The sequence below is a fragment of the Lynx rufus genome, unplaced genomic scaffold (genome assembly GCF_022079265.1).
Source record: "Lynx rufus isolate CCGP_SWC_20201006 ecotype Redwood Valley unplaced genomic scaffold, mLynRuf1.p SCAF_4, whole genome shotgun sequence".
NCBI classification, from domain to species: domain Eukaryota; kingdom Metazoa; phylum Chordata; class Mammalia; order Carnivora; family Felidae; genus Lynx; species Lynx rufus.
Window position 1 is genome coordinate 84447858 of NW_025814856.1, and position 16441 is coordinate 84464298.

Sequence of the window (16441 nt, forward strand, 5' to 3'; positions counted from 1 at the left end):
TGAGCTCCCGGCGTCGGGAGGCGGCGGAGGACTTCACTGTTGAGCGGTGCTTTGTTTGCAGTCAAACTCGTTGCAGAGTTCTCAGAATTCCCCCTCGGAGAAGCGGAAAGTTGGGGAAGTGCAAGCTGGTTACCCAGACGGCGGGTGGGCTGAGCATAGCTTTGCGGGGTGCAGGCCGGGACGGGAACTCAGCGGAGGGGCGGAGTTGTCCGGTGAGAGGCTGCTCCAGGGTCCCAGGGGAAGGGGCTTCACTTTTTCTGGTTGGGAGACGCGGAGCACAAGGGACTGTGGGCTGGGGCGGGAGAAAGGTGGTCTTGGCAGCTTCCTGGGAGAAACGGGCTGTTCACCCCGGGAGCTGTGGCGGACACGACTGGGGCACATCCTCGCCCAGGAGAGCCTCAGACTCGGGCTTGTACCTTAGGAAGAAACCTTAAGACGTCCTGGCCCGACAGCTACCTGCTCCACAGGAGGAAAAGAAGGGTCCGACCGAACTTGAGAACCGCGGCAGAATCCGGGCTGGAGCTCAGCTCGCAGGCCCACCACCGGCTTCCTTTCCCTTCACCAAGTTTGCAGCCTTGGAGGAGAGGTGAGGACAGGCGCGCAGAGATTCAGTAGGGCTGCTGATTTTCATTCAAAGCTAATTTCGTGTAAGATGTTAGGAATAATTTTTTAAATTCCTGTGACTAGTAAATGAATTTCATTCGCTGTATCTTAAAAATGATACGGTTGAGAAAGAAAAAAAAAAAGCTGCACACCCACTCTTCTCTTTAAAGCAAAGTACGAAAACGACTGAGCAGTTAAGATTTTTGATGTCTGAGATGAAGAGTGTGGGAGGCAAGCGGCACAGTTAAAAACGTGTAGTCCACCCAAACAGAAAGACCGGAATTGAATTGAGGCTTTGCTACTTACCAAGAGGTCATCTTGAATTGATTATTTGACCTTTCTGAGCCTCATTTTCCTTATTTGTTAAACAGGGTTAAAAGTACTAATTTGATAGGACATGATGAGGATGAATCAGGTAATGCATACAAAGTGCTTGCCTGGTACAGGTGGGTAGGCACTAAAAATAGTGATTTCTTCCTCTTTTCCTCGCAAGTGTAACTCATTGTTTGGGGAAGAGGGGAATCAAATTTAGTCAACTGGAAGAGTTACTAAAGAAAGATGATTTATTTAAACATGTGTCTTTTTTTCCCTTGAGACGATGGATCCCCAGTGGGTTGGCTTCTGCTGTGAGGATTGTTCAGTGAGCCAGGGGCAGTGCCAGGATCTGAAATCAAAGCTGAAGGCAATGCCCAGGAGGCCGCAAGGTTTTTTGGTACTTAGCCCAGTCTCACCCAAACAAGTTGGGTTTTAGCATTATGAGATACAGACCTACATGGAAATTGAAAATGAGAACTGAATATGCATTTTTAAACACCAATTACAAACTAACACGTATGGGTAATACTAATATTTATCGAATTCTAACTATGTGCTAGGTGCTGTTGTATAGGCTTTACATTTATTTTTCCCATCATCTTATCATCCCCTTTTACAGATAAGGAGACTGAGGCATACAGAGATTAACTTTTACCAGGCTGCTAATTTAGTCAGTGGTGAAGCTAATATTCAGACCCAAATGTTTTGGCTCCAGACCTGGTCTCATTCACTGCATTGTGCTCTCCTCATGCACTTAACCATGTGTCTTACCAGAAATCAGTACATAGCATCCTCAAAGGTTAGGTCTGCATTTCATTGTAGTGGTAATGAGGGGGAAAAAAAATGAAGAAGAAGAAGACAAATGGAGTAGGAGTTTGGTATAAAAGCATTTCCCCCTCAAGAACCCAAGAGAGTCATTGAGCTATGTGCCAACAGTCTCATGCTTCTCAGCTTCTAATTCATCTTTGCCCTGAACTGTGATATTTAGAACTAGAACCTGTAAACATTGCTTTGTTCTCAACCCAATGCTAGGACTTGTCAATAGAAGGTGCTAGAGAGACACTGCCTAAAAAAGGGGGGCCTCTTCTTTTCTTCTTGCTCCTGTGTGGTCAGTGGGTGGCTTTCTGGCCTGTGGTGTGCAAGAGATCAGTGTTTCACATCATTAGGTAAGTTTGGCTGACTCCCCAGTGTGTGGCTTCCCAATAAGCCATGCTGGCCTCCCAATGGGTGCATTCCTAGCAAGTTTCACTGGCACCCCAGCTGGTGGTTCCCTCACCAGCCCAGACTGTGACACCTAATGAATTTCATTGCCGTAGGTTGGGCGACAGCCACATTATCTCCAGTAAGGTCTGTGTCTCTGGCTTGGTAGCATAGAGGACAGGGATGAGAGCATGGTTCTTCTAAGTTATTACCTAAGTTATTGGGTACTTTCCCACAGCCCCAGAAGTACTGGCTGCTCCCTAAACCACTACTCCTGTGTTTGTTAGTAATCTCCTCGCTTAGTAGTCTCCTTTTACTAGTTAATGCTTTATATTAGCTTTTCCCAGTTTTAGTGATGGTGTTATTTCTGTTAACTAGTTAATGCTTTATATTAGCTTTTTCCAGTTTTAGTGATGGTGTTATTTCTGTCTCCTGCCTGGATCTTGACCACTACAGGTGTAAAAGGGTCTTGTAGAACCCTGAGGAGAGCACCATCTGGGGACTCAGAAATTGGGATCCTGCCTTTAGCCATATAACCTTGATTAAATCACATAGCCTCTCAGAACTTGTTCCCTCATCTGTAAAAAGGTGATGATTTATGTGACAAGGTTGTGTGAGCATCATGTAAAATTTAAATGCACTGAAATGTGGTAGCAAAAAAGAAGATGGGTATATTTTCTTTAAGAAAAAAAACTTACATGTATTCTGAGGACTTGTTGGGTTATTTCCTAGGAGTGAAAAAACAGCATTTCCTGTCAGATACAATGTCATCAAATAAATTGTCGATCAGTTGACTTTGCTAACTTTCAGAGATGAAAGCAAATAGTTGTGAGTCCTTAGTTGTTCAGGTTTACAGCACTATGAAAAGTATGACTGAAATAACAATCATTTTGAAATGCTAGATTCAGACTAATTTGATTATCTTCTCTTCTGGAACCCTTCACATTTGCTTTATTTCTTCTTGTCTGCTTTACCCTTTCTGAGTTTGATACCTGTGTCAAGAATGAATTTTTTCATTGCTGACACTCTTTGTGCAGAACATGGCACTGAATATTGCATTCTATTAAAAAAGAGTTTGGGAATCTTAAAAGCTGAAGAAAGAAAAGCATTCCTACCCCCTTGCACATTCTCTGGCACAATGTAAACGCTCAGCAGAATTCTACCTAATAACAGATATGTCCAAAGTAACAGCATATAAAATTTCATTATGTGACCACCACCTTAATATGAATTTTTATCTTCAGTATGTAATGATTATCTCTTTACACATATACTAATGTCTTAAGGAATGGAATGAAAAAGAGCACTTATTGATGAAGAAAAGACAGAATATGCTTAGTAGTGAGGCTGAGGTTAAGAAAAGAAGCCAGATTCTTCAAGAGCTTGGGACAGGGTCTGAGAGGTGGTATTCGTGGTAATAATGGCAATGGAGGATAAACTTGACACGCTCCATAGTTTGTCTGTGATCATTCCTATTATTAAACCTCCTTTCACTTCTGCTTCAGTATTCACACACAAATATACTAATCCATATTTATAAGGTAGATTTACTTAGCATAATACCAAGCTTCTCAGACTTTTCTATCAAAATATCTCTCAACAATGATATACTTACCCCACCCCCAGCCAAGAGTAATCTTATTTGACGTCCTCCACTTTTATCTAAAAATTCATATGAATTTTCTGCTCTGTAATAGGTTCATATTTATATGGATATTAAATATGATTTTTCTCCCAAAACATTGCCTAAAAGATGTTCCAGAAGGATTTGCTATGTTTATCTGCTGGTTTCTTAGCCCAGCCTGGTGACTCCATGGGTATCTATAGCTTAAGTCCAGTAACTAGATATGCAAGCCCAAGTCCTAGAAAGAGAATTTGGACTGCAAAGATAGATGTGGGCACACTTTGAAACCTTGGCTCTTCAGCCTTACCCAGAAAGAATTGAATGTTGAGAAATCAAGCTTCTTGAAGTTAGTGAGAGGAAGGTTTAGGGCTTAGATGCCTCCAAACACTTGCACAGAACTGCATATTTCATTGGTATTTTATCAAATTACATTATAGTGCTAATTCTCCTTACCTGAAAACCTCAAATATTTTGATGATGGTTTAGATTTATATCAATTACATTTGTTTGGAAGGGTCAGAACTGTTTCATTTTGGTCTAGAATTAATGTCCGTTGATTGTGTTTCTGCATTTCATAGAACCATCTTATTTTTCAGTATTAGTTATATGATTGGGATAGAATATATGGTCTAATGTCTGTAATGCAGGAACTTCCTCTCAAATAGTACTGTCAATTAGCCACCTAGCCCTGTGTAAAAAGATGTGGGGACAGGTAAAATTTGACTACTTAAGTCTGAGGGTATTAGATCATTTTAGTTGCTAGAAAGTTCTGAATGATGTGACTTTGGTCTTTATAAAGCACCTTTTTGTGTGAAGTTCCTGGACCGTATACTATATACAAATTGGGCAAAGAGAACTGCAAAAACATTTAACTAATTGATTCACCTTAACTACAGAGTTGACAATGTATGGAGAAATTTGACCAGCTCAATAAATGAAAACATTATAATATTTTGTTGTTGTTGTTCTATAGCTTTGAAGTGATTGTAATCTTTTTGGTAAAAGATAATGGGTACTTTAGTAAAAACTCTGGATACTGTGGCTGCCTATTTACCATATTCACAAAACACAGCAAGCTAATACTGGATCTGAAAATGTATACCTTTTCATGAAGTACTATACAGGGATACTTCTTACATGTCAATATCTGAATTTATCTTTCTTTTTGTTTTGCTTTTTACTTATTCTGTGCCTGTCAATCTTTCATCATCAGTTCACATTCTACTAAACCCCAAAAGATATTTTCATACCTTTTTATACTTTTAGACCCTCCTTACTAGATTTTTTTAAACACTTCAGAAATTCAGGTACTTCAATTTCATGCCATCAAGTAGCTATATCTGTCCCCCACTTTTTATTATTAAAATGAGCAGTTCAATTTGTCATTTTCTGCTTCGTGATTCTAAATCTTTTAAAACCATTTTACCATTTTTTTTCACACTTTCATCCTTACAGTAAACTATCTATAAAACACTCTTACTTTTCTAACTTCTTTTTTAAATATTATTATTCCTTTTCTTTTCCAAATCCACTTCTCAATTTATCCTTTTTTTCTCTATAGATCTTCTTAGGATATGTCTTCAGTTTCCTATCAATTCCCATCATAAATTTTTAAAGTAAACTTAAAGTATCCTACATGGATTTTTAATATCATTTCTACTGCCCATATTTTAATCTTGCCTGTTATTTTTTTTTTATCATTTCTGTTGTTAGTTTAAAATGACAAAAGCTTCCATTGCAAGGAAGAAGCATAAAGGGACAGTATGACCATAAACTCAACTTTGTCAATGGTGTACATTAGGTATAAAGAAAGTTATGGAAAGAAAGTGAACATATTCTCTTTTGAAATGGTAAGGAACAGTTAGATGTATTTTCTAGTGTTTGGAAAAGCATATTTCAAAAAATTCAAGGGAAACTTCATGATGCTTCCTTAGCCATTTTACTGAGAAGCAAAAATACTTATGAATAATTGGAGGCAATAAGAATGTGTTTCTACTCATACTAATTTTAATAGTTTTGAAACCTCCAAATACTGTTCTTTGTAGTGTGGTTTACTTTTAACCGTTTTGAGTGTCGTGAGTATTTTTCAGAATATGATGAATACTAGTGATCTTATTCTGTCCTGCTGCTCTACTACAGATACACATAGGATATATCTTCCAAATATTAAATATCATTTCATGTAATTTATAGATCCACTGAAGCCCAATCATTTGCTTGGATATGAAGTTCTTTGAAAGTCCAACCTAAATAAACCTCTTGTATACTTTTTTACTTATATATAATCAGCTGAAAGTTATCGTGTCTGCTGAACTCCTATGAAATGCAACCTGATCCTTTTCATGACACTTCTTTCTGCCTTTTATTATAAAATTAGACTTACCTCAACCTCAATTCTAGGCTACAACTTTTTTAATAACATGGCTTATGTTTGTATTCCTCACAGAGGTTGAATGAATAAAGACAAATATAGTACTAGGGAAAAAACACTACAATGAATATTTATCTATTGTATTTAATATGAGAATGTATCTATTAAGCAAAGAATCAACTGATGCTAGTAAAGTAAACCCAATATTTAAGAATGTATTTCAAAAGATCAAGAACAGCAAGAAGTTTTGAAAGCTGTTAAGGTTTTGAGACAGTTATCTCCCGTTTTATCTATTGAGAATATTTTTAAAAGTAAAAGAGGGAGTTTAAGTTTCTTTAAGAGAAAATTGTAGTTAAGATGGGTCAGAGAAAAATTGGATTCATTTAATTCCTTTAGATTAAAGGAACTAGATTAATCTTCCAACTTAATCTCAATGAAATCTTAGGGCAGTAAAAGAATTAGGAAGTTTGACAAGTCATTGTCTGTAATCTGAAGGAAAGTGGACATTAAGGGATTGAGTAGAAGATGAGGGAAAAACAAAACTTTAATGTGCATCCCAAGGAGAGAATGGTGCATTCCACAACAATAGACCATAAAAATGAGGATATCGAGAAAGAAGTGGTAACATGATGGTAGCATAGCTTCATGAAGAACAAGTCATATGTGGGGCACCTGGGTGGCTCAGTTGGTTAAGCATTCTATTCTTGATTTCATCTCAGGTCATGATCTCAGGGTTGCTGAGTTCTAGCACTACATTGGGCTGGTACTGACAGCATGGAGACTGCTTGGGATTCTCTTTCTCCCTCTCTCTGCCCCTCCCCTGCTCATGCTCAATCTCTCTCTCTCTCTTTCTCTCTATCTCTCTCAAAATAAATAAAACTTAAAGAAAAAAATTTTTAAAAAAAGAACAGGTCAGATGCACATTTTTACTTATAAAGCATGGCTTATTTGTTGTGGATCCACGTTAGCTAAATCATTAAGTATTAATGTCTTCACCACTTTTCTGATATCAACAATGAGTACTCCAGGACCAGGTCTCCATCATCTGTTTAATATCTTCAAGTAACAGGGTGCCTGGGTGACTCAGTCAGTTGAGTGTCCCACCCTTAATGTCATCTCAGGTCATGATCCCAGGGTCATGGGGTCAATACCTGTATCAGACTCCACACTGAAGATGGAGCCCACTTGAGGTTCTTTCTGACAATAAATAAGCATTTAATATCTTCAGGTAATTTCAACTTGTAAATAATCTTTTAGCACATTCCCCACATCTGGTTTTACCAGGACTACACAGAATAGGCCTGCTACTTCCCTCTTAACAAGCACCCGCAATATTACATGTGATCAACTGCTGCCTTTATTTCCTCATGTTAATTTGGTGGGATAACTCTTGGTCCTTTTTCAAAACATCTTCTGAGCCTTTTCTTGAGTAATTCACTGACCCTAAACCTGTCAGATATTTTAAGACCGCTATCATAATTTTAATACCGTAAATGTATTCAATATATGTTTAATGCAAAATATACTTTGAATAACTAAAACTGTACTATGAAAAATATTATACATTTCAGAATATCACATAAATATTTAATGAATTTCAGACCATGTTATTTAGAGACAATTATGAATATTTTACCTATAGTTAATATTGGTTGTGATATTGGTCAACTAGTAGTTATATAGGATCTGAATTTAAATGACTTTCATCTAGTTTTGAGTCTTAATGAAAGAATTTGCATATACTAAAGTCTTTTAGAGTGTAATGACTGCCATTTTAATAAAATTTCAAAATTTTGAGGACATTTTCATTACAATATAATTCAGCTTCCTACCTTTGGCCATATTTAAATATTTATTTCTGTTGTCAACAGTATCCTTATAGAACTAGAAATAAATAAGGGAGTAATTCCTTCACTTAGTAACAATAGGTTTTAATTTTTTAGAGGGTCCTATACACTGGTAATTTGATTGTGTGACTGCAGGAGTTCAGGAACTCATTATTCAGATGTCTTGCATACCTCAAGAAGAATAAACATTGCATTTTCCTCTTGAAGACCCCAAAATATATTTAAGGATGTCAGTTTATATATAAACATACCCTGAAGCTCCCACTTTAGCAGGAAGCTAAATAAAAGAAGTTTAAGTTTTCCCAATACTAATGGAGATTTACTTCCCAGCCCTTTTCCCTGGAGACAAGTGTAGTCTCTCCTCAAGGGTAGGAAGATTTGCATATGATTTTAAGGGCTAGAAACCCCTTTTCTGCTCTCTCCAAAATGCCTTCAGTATGTTTTGTCATATTGCTTGATGATTTTGCGTTAGAGATTTATCCTTGAGATAATAAAACACAAATATCTCTGAAAGGGTTTCTTCTGCTTTAGTCATATTCCTATGGCTACTAGGGAACAAAATGTGTTTATATGTTACAGGATAAAAGGAAGATTGCCAGCCAACAAATCCCTAGAGTCTGTACTACATTAAACGTTGCTTAGCAATTTCCACGATTTTCTCAGTCTAGTTTACAAATAAAGACATTAAAAATCAGGGGCATGTGGGTATGTTACATGAAGTTGTGAAATTGGTATTTATTCTGTGTTTCTAATCTCTCTATATTGATTTAAAAACAAAATAGGGGCGCCTGGGTGGCTCAGTCGGTTAAGCGGCCGACTTCGGCTCAGGTCATGATCTCACGGTCTGTGGGTTCGAGCCCCGCGTCGGGCTCTGTGCTGACAGCTCAGAGCCCGGAGCCTGTTTCAGATTCTGTGTCTCCCTCTCTCTGATCCTCCCCCGTTCATGCTCTGTCTCTGTCTCAAAAATAAATAAATGTTAAAAAAAAATTAAAAAAAAAACAAAAGAAATGGCAGGTTAATAGGTGGTGTGGTAGGGTGGCAATAATTTAGTTGGATGTTACAGACAGGTGTTTCCTGGGAGGTAATTTTTAAGCCAGGACTTGAATGAGATATAACCTCCAGTTGCAAAAATTTTATAGGAAGGTATCTTCAGACAGAGGAAAAAGAAGTATCTAGGACCTGAAGTAGTTAGGAACTTGCCATGTTAGAGACTAGGTAATTTTCATTTGTATTGTTTTATGCATTCAATTATACTTTCCCTTAGGTTAATCTATATAAGGTCTTCCACAAATTGGACCCTGCTTGAAATTTAATACTGTCCTGGTCCTTTCTCACCATGCTCCATGCTAGTCAGTGCCTCTGTGACTTTGTAAAAGCTGTTTATTTTGTTTAATAGCCTCTCCTTGATTTGTTCCTGGCTGATTAACTGAATCCTCTCTTAAACTCTGCCTCAGGCATTCCCTCTTTTAGGAAGCCATCTCTTATTCTCTCCTGCCCACCACCCATTGAGTCACTCAGTCTTTGTGTTACCATTGACTTGTGCACTCGACACTCGGGCTTTACATTTATTGATTTACCTATCTGCTTTTATCACTAGTGAGTTTCTTTAGGACAGGGACGTTATTGTAATTCATACCTGACTACACAGGGTCCACAATACTAGGGGTACTAAATAGTTTAATACTAGTAGTATAAGTAGACACTCAATAAATCATTGTTAAATCATTGGGGTATCTTTTTGTTATGACTTAACTAATGTAACATTCATCTTCAGAACAGTTTGTATGACATACTTATTGTAGTTAATATCCATAAATTAACTCTTCACTCTAGCTGTATTCTGTAGCTGCTAGGATGTTTATCATTATTTCATTTCAAAACAATAAAATGTTACATGAAATATAATCATTCATGTTTAATGCAGACTACACTCATAGAAATATTATAAAAATATTAATTTCTGACACAGTTTTCAATTTAGTTTTTCTGTTTAGCATATTTATGATAGATTTTCATCCTACTTTTAAATATGTAGGCATGGAGAACTAGGTACTATTTAATGAAAATCGTGATTTAATTGCATGTTTTATGTGGCTTGTTGGTTTCTCTTTTTAATTTAGAGTAGTCGTTATGTTTGAGATCTTCATTACATTTCACGTACCAGAACTCAACGTTCTTTCTTAAGTTGGAACCTGAGGGCTTTTCTAATTCCCAAGTGCCTGGCAGAGGTAGAATAGCTGGATGAGAACCTGGGAGGAAAAATTACAGGAGATGTGGCATGGTCAGTCAGAGGAGGATATGGGTATTTCGGCAGCACCAGACTTTAAGAGAGGACAGAGATGTAACATTAACGTAACCATGCAGAATTGGAAATACGTACTTGGAGCTTCCCCCACCCCAGGAAGTTTCCAGTATACTGGCACTTGCTCAGTGTCTGAAGAGATAAGTATCTACATGATTGGCATATCTTCTAGGCTTTATCCATAGTCAGGAAGTGGTTTCCACCCTACAGGTTCCCCTTGAATTCATTGGAGGTACAATTGTATGATACAAATTTACTGAATGAACTAAGCTAACGAATAAATGTATAAGTCTTTAATATCAGTTCCTTTACTTGTCTTTAAAGTTTATGTCAATATGTACTCCTGGATTCTTATTTTATCTAATGGGATAGAATCTACTACTAATAGTCTGTTTTGAAGCTCAAATTGTTTGCTTTGCCCTGTGGGGGCTCCTTCAAGATGGTTGGTGTCCTTTTGACATGTGCTTTTGATTATTTGAATACTTTGTTGCTTCTTTATATAACAAAATGTTCCAATTTTATCTTACTTTTTCTCTTCCCCAGCTCTGGAATCTGCCTCCCCACCCCCACGAAGGAACCCTGTTCCCTTTTGTGAAGAATCATATTTAGAAACCAAGATAGGATATTTTGACTTATTTATTGCTATTAGTGGGCCATTATTTCTAAGTCTTTTCAGTGGACAGACCTAGGAAATATGTGTGTATATATATGCAATATATTAACTACCTTTATATATATTAAAAATGATTTCATGCTGATACTTCCCATTAGCATCACAAATCCCTTTACTTTTCATAAGAGATAATCACTGGCTTATTTGTGAACAAAACACTAACATTTTTGAAGAGATCTGAAAAGTAATAATATTGATCTCAAAGCCCATTCAAATAAGTTTTATTAATATTTAAACATAGCATATATTAGAATCTTAGATATTGGAGGAAGACATTATCTAGGACTGTGATCGAGATGTTATACCGTAGACTCTTGCAGTCAGTTTCTGGATCTGTGTTGAAATAGAAAAATAAGTTAAGGGGGTAAAAGATTGTCCTAATCCTTCACAACATTGTTAACTACATGGAGAAAGCATATTAAGCATGCATGACACCCAGAATCTTGAAATGAATGCATATTTATGAGAGGAGTATAAACAAATAAGGAAGTGTTACAGTGACATAGTGACACTACCTACTGGGAAAAATACTAGTGTTTCTCATTGGATAAATATGTGGATACAGTCCTAATACTAGCCATTCCACTTATTAGTAGCTTGACTATTATTTGACTACTAATGAGAATAACTTGGCCAGAGATGAAGAGGAGGAGTTGTGAACATCTAAACAATGGGACTTGCATCATAAGAGCCCTAGGGCTACGTAATCTAGTTCTTACAGATTTTTCTCCCAGGAGACTTGGAGAACTTTTCTCTAATGGTCTGTGTCTCCTCTACTAGGTTGAAAACCAGAGCCTCTCTACTTGGTTTGCTAATCCCAAAGATTAATTCAGTAGAAGTCCTCACTTATTTTTACTGGTTCCTTTGCTTTATTTGGGAAAATAAAGTGTAAAAAGTGTAGTTGACGGTTTAGAGTTTGTTTTATGTGTATAGTAAAGCAAAGATCCCCATTTTAATACGGCATCCTCTATGCACTTGCTAAATACTCCCTTGTAATAATTTAATGACCTGAAAATGATGTAAATATATATACGTATATATTCATGTTATTTTTAACTTCAGAAATCAGTGTTTTAAAAGTGAATACCTGAAGAACTACCACTGTCATTAGAAAAATTTTTTGACCAGTGTTTGAAGGTAAAATTAAGTAACACTGAATAAGGAGTTATTATGTGATGTACATCATATGTATTACATTTTACTTATTTATCAAAACTATGTATTTGCTAGAGCTGTTATTATTCCCATTTTATAGAAGAAGAAACTGAGATTATATACTTTATTGAACTTGGTCAGCCTCTTGTAACTAATACATAATAGAGATAGGATTTAGGGTTGCCTGGGTGGCTCAGTCGGTTAAGCGTCTGACTTAGGCTCAGGTCATGATCTCGCAGTCCGTGGGTACGAGCCCCGCGTCGGGCTCTGTGCTGACCGCTCAGAGCCTGGAGCCTGCTTCAGATTCTCTCTCTCTGACACTCCCCTGTTCATGCTCTGTCTCTCTCTGTCTCAAAAATAAATAAACATTAAAAAAATTCTTTTTTAAATAGAGATAGGATTTAAAGCCACATATGTTTGATTCTAGACCCCATACCCTCTTGAGTGCATCACATAAAACTTTGCACTGTCCTTGGCGAAAAACAACTTTTGCTAAGTTGATTCCTTACTTTGTGGTCCATAAAGGAAGGATGTTGGTCTATCTTAGCGATCTCTATATTTTTAATAAGCAATAAATAATATTCACCACACATAATAGCTTTTTTCATGGTCTGTATTCATTATTGCAAAATAACTATGATTCAGTGATGCTTTGAACTTAATTTTATTCATTAAAATACATCTGTATATGCATATGAAAAATACCAGTTGTGACAACAGAATAGTTTTGTTTTGAAAGGTAACTTAATTTGTAACTGATAATTGACCATAAGTAGATTATGAAGGTATAGACAACACATATGTGGGTAAAAGTTGGCCTGGAGTTAATTTTTTTCTTTCTTTTTTAATAGAGTTGTTGCCATTAAACTTTTTTGTTGAAGTATAATCAACATACAGTGTTATTAGTGTCAGGTGCACAATATAACGATTCAACAATTCTGTACATTACTCAGCGCTTCTCATGATAAACATACTCTTAATCCCCCTTATCTGTTTCACTCTTCCCCTACCCACCTCCCTTCTGGTGACTACTGGTTTTTTGTTTGTCTCTTTTTCTTTGTTCATTTATTTTGTTTCTTAAATTCCACATATGAGTGAAATCATGTGGTATTTGTCTTTCTCTGCAACTTGGGTTGCATCCATATCTTGGCTATTGTAAATAATGCTGCAGTAAACATAAGGGTGCCTGGGGTCATCTTAAATGAACTTTATCCAAAAGGGCTGCCCAATAAGCAGTAGGATCCCATCAGAGAGTCCATGAAGAGATGAACTGAGAACCAAATCACAATGAAGTGCAGGGGAGAGGATGCTTACCAATCAATGGAGAGAGAAGTAATGATCTGAAAACCCTGCAAAGAACTGAAACACCCTGCAACAGAAAAACACAAGAGTCAGCTTTGACACCTGTCAAACCAGAGAGCAATGATGGCAGCTTACAAAAGTACCAGCCTGTGCCTTCATCTCTCCTCCATCCGCCATCTTGAAGCCTGGCGTGATCAGAAACAGTACAAGTTAGCAATTTCACAGAGGAAGAAAGACAAGTTTGAAAAGTAGGGGAATATCTGTCCAAGCCATACTGTACCCTGCAGGCCTGCCTTCTGTTGCATAGCTGATTAGGTGAGTGCAGAAGCTTTAATTTTAAATGAAGCTTGTAGTTTTTGTTATTACTCTGAATGTACCTATCACTTTCAGAATTGAAGTCGTTTAAGTAACTGAAGTACCAGGGGGATTTTTATTATTTAAGAACAGCTGTGGGATGCCAACCAAGATTTTATCCAGGGGAAAAAGAAGAATTACCCTATAGCACACTTTAACAGACATTATGAGAGAAAAAGTTACTTAATGATTTCATTTGGCAATTCTTTTCCTTCAGAAAATCATCATAGATTTATATATCCATATATCATATATCCAAAAATACACACTTTATATGTGCATGTATCGTAGGGAGGATATTGCCTTTTGCAGAGTTTTCTTGTTTAAAAATTCTTACTTGATTAATCTCTTAATTGCATTTCTGTATATTCTTTGTTTCTAAATTCCTTAGCTGTAAGCAAATAAGGGTCAGATTTTTATATGCAAGATTCTGTATTTTTCTTTATAATTGGAGAAGATCATATTTTACCTAAACTCCATGAGCACATGAGATATGACACCCTATCATATTTGTGTGTGAATATTTATAAAGTATAAGTCATCTCAAATTATAGGATCAGAATTAGATTTGAAAAAAAATGTATTCAATAAGATGTGTAAGAGGAGATAGACTTAATTCTAATTGAATTCACAGAGGATTTGAAATTAGATGCAAATCTCTAATATCATGTTACATTAAATATAAATTAGTATTTGATTTGCATTCAGAAAAATGTACTATGTTCACTTCTGAGTACCATTTAGACAGAACATTAGAGCAATATCTTTGTTTTTTCTTCTCCCCCTGCCACCTAAATGTTATTGAAAAATCTGTCCAACCTGATTAGCACTATTAAAGACTGGTTTTGAGAAATCCAGAGAAACTAAGATTTACATTTTAGTGGGAGATAGAATACACTAAGTATTTTTTGTAAGTGTGGAAAAAAATGTTTTTTAAGAGGTAAAAATTTTAATACCTTAAAAACTAACCAATACTGAATTTTAGATCTTACAGCTAGAAAAGATCTATAAAACACAAAAGGGTTTCTTGAATAAATGTTTCACACTTAGTTTATAGAATTAATTTAGGACATAGTGTTCTCTATTCAGTGTGTAGGCATTAAAGAAATGTTATTTGAAACTGATGTTGGTAATTAACTTAGAAAACCTTTAGAATTTGGATTTAAGTCCTATGATTTAGAATTTACATGTTATCCAAAGGAGATTAGTATTGGTTATGACACGGACCCTAAAACCACCATTTAATGAGGTGTATTAAAAAAAAGAGTATTCTAGTATAAAAAGCTATTAATGATCTATAATGACCTCATTTTTTCTTGTATGATTTAGGTAATAAAGTTTATAAAATGTGCATTTATACTATTTCATTAATAACCATGGCTATTCATGAAAAAAATAAAACCCTAAAAAATAGCAAAAATGAAGTTATTAACATTTAGTATTACTCTGAAAATTGAGGCTGCCTAAAAATACTAGTTGTGATTATATGGCATTCTGAATTCAGTGACCTCTTTGACAGTCCTAATTTCCTACCTAAGAGCTATTCTCCACTTCTCCCTTACTGACAGAACCCCTTTTTGTTCAGGTTGGCAGTGTTCCCAGATAAAATATTCACCTTCTCAGACACTGTTGCAGCCAAAGGTAGCAATGTAACAAGAATGTAGGCAATGAGATACAAGTATATTTCTGCTGCAGACTTCTGGGATTATTTCTGTTTTTCTAACGCATTCTTTGTGTCCCTTTCTTTTTTTCCAGCCTACAGCACATCCGAAGAGGGAGAAGCCGTCTTGCCTCTATGACTAGACAGGCATGAGGATAAAATCTCTGTGAGGATAATGGAACAAAGTTGTAGAAGGTGCCTAGAGTCCCTTCCTTTAGACTTCTTGTTATGTGAGGAAAATAAAATGCTACTACAAGGTTAAGCCACAGAGATGGATTTCTGTTTCATACATGTAAACATATCACAATCCATACAATGTCCATTTATTGGCAAAAGTATCCATTTTAAAGGGTTAATTTGAGATACTAGCAGATACCTAACACAATGAAATCTCAGAAAAATTAGTTTTTTAATCCATCATGATTTTTCAGTATTAGTTATCTCTAATTCATTTTTTTAAGTTTCCTTTATTTTGAGAGAGAATAGGCATATGTGTTGGGGGGTGGGGGGGGCAGAGAGAGAATCCCAAGCAGTCTCTGTGCTCATAGCACAAAGCCTGACATGGGGCTCAATCGCACAAGAACTGTAAGATCATGACCTGAGCTGAAATCAACAGTTGGATGCTTAACCAACTGAGCCACCTGGGTCCCTCTCTTTAACTCGTTATTTAAATGTCTCCATTCAATATCCACTTCGTTAAGGAATAGATCCTTATATATTCCGTTAAAAATGATTTAATGGTGATGCCTGGGTGGCTCAGTTAAACATCCAACTCTTGGTTTTGGTTCAGGTCATGATCTCATGGTTCTTGTAAGATCGGGTCTCTCTCTCTCTCTCTCAAAATAAGTAAACATTTTTAAAAAATTATTTAATGATTTATTTATCTTCAGTCATCACTGAAGGTTTGGAGTGTGTGTGTGTGTTTGTGTGTGTGTGTGTGTGTGTGTGTGTGTGTGTGTGTGTTTTGACCTATTTATTTTATCTATATTCCCACTTTCTTGAGGGTTTTTATCATTAATGGATGCTAAATTTTTT

General features: G+C 36.3%; 1 pseudogene; it reads left to right on the forward strand.

The window, feature by feature from the left end:
• The first annotated feature begins 1201 nt into the window (after positions 1–1201).
• LOC124523405 (60S ribosomal protein L31-like) overlaps positions 1202–16441 on the forward strand; it is a 50302-nt pseudogene continuing 35062 nt past the window's right edge.